The sequence below is a fragment of the Coffea eugenioides genome, chromosome 1 (genome assembly GCF_003713205.1).
Source record: "Coffea eugenioides isolate CCC68of chromosome 1, Ceug_1.0, whole genome shotgun sequence".
In the NCBI taxonomy this organism is placed as follows: domain Eukaryota; kingdom Viridiplantae; phylum Streptophyta; class Magnoliopsida; order Gentianales; family Rubiaceae; genus Coffea; species Coffea eugenioides.
In genome coordinates, this window is record NC_040035.1 from 21,829,401 (window position 1) to 21,832,667 (window position 3,267).

The window sequence follows — 3,267 nt, forward strand, 5'->3', positions numbered from 1 at the left end:
AGAGAGCTATTGGTCACCTTAGCTTTTCAAACAACTTCACCAATCACTTTAAAATCACCAAGTGGAGGAGTTTTGTGGAGCAAACCCAAAATTAAACGGTAGGAGTGGAAGATTGAGCAAGTTTGGATCAAATTTTGGAAGAGCTTTTCTTTTCTTTTCTCTCTAATGAGGGCCGGCTATGAGCTTGATATTTGTGGGAATTTTTGGGACAAATTTTTGAGTTATTTTGGTAAAATGGTAAAAGCATGAATAGTAAGTCAAAAGTAGAATTTAATCTCTAAGTGACACATGTCACTTGCTTTAATGGTTTGCCTAACTTTTGTCTCTCTCACACCTATCCACTTGGCAACCTCTAAATATTTCATAACACCCGGTAATTTAATTCTAGTATTCAAAACTTAACCTAGTTGGCCGAATTTTTCTGAACTTTTCGTACTAGTGGATCCCACATCCAGTATACGCTCTTAATTTCTCAAAACATATTCGATACTAAAAAAATCATCTAAAAACTATATCTGCTCCTTAACAATATCTAGAATTTTTTCCTAATCACGAAAATGCAGAAAACAAGCCATGAAAAATGCGAACACATAAGCATTCCCTCGCCTAGGTACCCTTTTCATACATATCAAAACACATAAGCAACTAACACATAAGAGCGGCCTGAATACTTACACAACTAACAAAAGAGCAAAAGTACGAAATTCGTGCTGCGAGGAGTAGCTAGTAGGCCCCACCGGCTCCACCTAACTCACCAACGTCTTTAAAACAAGAGAGAGAGAGCTATTGGTCACCTTAGCTTTTCAAACAACTTCACCAATCACTTTAAAATCACCAAGTGGAGGAGTTTTGTGGAGCAAAACCAAAATTAAACGGTAGGAGTGGAAGATTGAGCAAGTTTGGATCAAATTTTGGAAGAGCTTTTCTTTTCTTTTCTCTCTAATGAGGGCCGGCTATGAGCTTGATATTTGTGGGAATTTTTGGGTCAAATTTTTGAGTTATTTTGGTAAAATGGTAAAAGCATGAATAGTAAGTCAAAAGTAGAATTTAATCTCTAAGTGACACATGTCACTTGCTTTAATGGTTTGCCTAACTTTTGTCTCTCTCACACCTATCCACTTGGCAACCTCTAAATATCTCATAACACCTGGTAATTTAATTCCAGTATTCAAAACTTAACCTATTTGGCCGAATTTTTCTGAACTTTTCGTACTAGTGGATCCTACATCCAGTATACGCTCTTAATTTCTCAAAACATATTCGATACTAGAAAAATCATCTAAAAACTATATCTGCTCCTTAACAATATCTAGAATTTTTTCCTAATCACGAAAATGCAGAAAACAAGCCATGAAAAATGCGAAAACCTAGAAAATGCAAATTACGGGTTCTCACACTCTCTTCCCCTTAAAAGAATTTCGCCCTCGAAATTTTACCTTCCAAATTTAAAGTAACCAATGGCCTGTACCTTCTCCGTCTTCAGAGTCAGAAGAAACAAGGTTCTTCATTCCAGTCCCTTCTCCACTTGACGGTCCAGGGTCGGTCTTGGTTGGTTGTTGGGTTCCTTTCTTTTTACGCACTTTAATCGGACAATGAGCAATTCGATGCTAGGCGCTCCCACAGCGCAGACATCTCCTCCCCTTTCTCCAACAATCGTTCTCGATGTGATTGGCCTTCCCGCAATAGTCACAAGTCAAGTGGGAAGCCATCTTTTTGCTTTCCGGAGAAGTCTCCCCCTGTCCGGTTTGGCTTCCTTTGATAAATCTTTCATTTACCGCCCCCAATGTCCATGGCGGCCGGAATAACTGGTTCACTTTCCGTACTTTAGAAGATGCCATTGCTTCGCTAGGTTCCTCACTCACGCTACCCACTGCACCCCTTTTCCGTATTTGGGAAGCTTTCACCAGCGCCTTTGCCTTCTCGATTCGTTGGGCCTTTTCAAGGGCCTCCTCGAAAATCCCTTCGTATTTCCTTTTTAGCTCTAAGTTCTTGTGCAAGAGCTCAATTTTCTCTGAATACTCGTGCTTCCATCGCCCTTCCCAGTATGCAACAAGTTTCTTTTGGACTTCTATTTCGTCTCGAAGAACCGCGATTTCCTTATACATCTCAACCCAACGTGCCATCTCACAGAATTGCTGGACCTCAGATGGTAGCCTGTCGGCAAAACAATGGGTCATAATAAAGTCTTGAACACAAGTGGCACTCTTGGTCCATGTTTGGTTCAGCTGTTGTTTCCTCCCTTTCTTCTCTTGACTCTTGGTCTCGTTTTGTTTCACTGCTTTGACCATGTCCGCGATTACGTCCCCTCTTTTTTTTTTCCCCCTTCTCTCTTTTCTTTCCAAAAGGGTACTTTCATGCATGAATGCAATAAATTGACTAAAAGAACAAAATCTATCATACCAATTACACAAGTAAAATATAGCACATAACACGCCATATTAAAAGACGGATAAGCAAGTACACAAATACATATCAAGTTGGACAGATAACCATGTACACAAGCACATATACGAGCACATATACTAACGTTAGGTAGTCGTAATATACGGACGAACCAAAAGGAAAAGGTGAAGTCGTCCCAGTATCAGCCCATCTGGTCTCTCACGTCACTTACTATCCAAACTAGATGTCCATTAATCTCTTGTGCTCATTCTGGTCAGACAAAGCCTGTTCATGTTTCCAAAATACAAGGCTCAAATACCTAGTAGCTTGCATCGCCTCAATTCTGGAGTACTCGGGCACGAGAATCCGAAATAAGATAGTTCACATCTCGAGCTGGCCAGTCCCCAGAGTAAACCATCTACAAATCGAAATTCCTGCCCAACATACCTATCTATGGTCCTTAGATACCATAAGAAAGATTGAAGACCTATAACACTTCAGGGTTCATAGCTTATGCTCGAACGAGCACTTAATCCCTCATACCCATTCACCACTCAGCCCAAGCTCACTCCGCGCAGAGACCACGCGAAGCAGGCTCTGATACCAACTGTGACGGCCCCACCTCCCCCTAAGGCGAACCAAAGGGTTCGGCGGGCCGCCTGCCCAGCTCTCGCCGGGACTCAAAATTTTAAAACAATAAAATTAAATAAACCTACAAGCATACTATTCACAAGATATCTAACGCCAAAAGAATTCTATTTACATCTTCAAAAGTATCGAGTCAAACCACTCAAATACATTAGAATAACAACCAGCAGAAGGTAGACCCTATGGAGGGTTCTTATACAAACCACCAAAACAAAAACAAACCTCCTAACTGTCCGA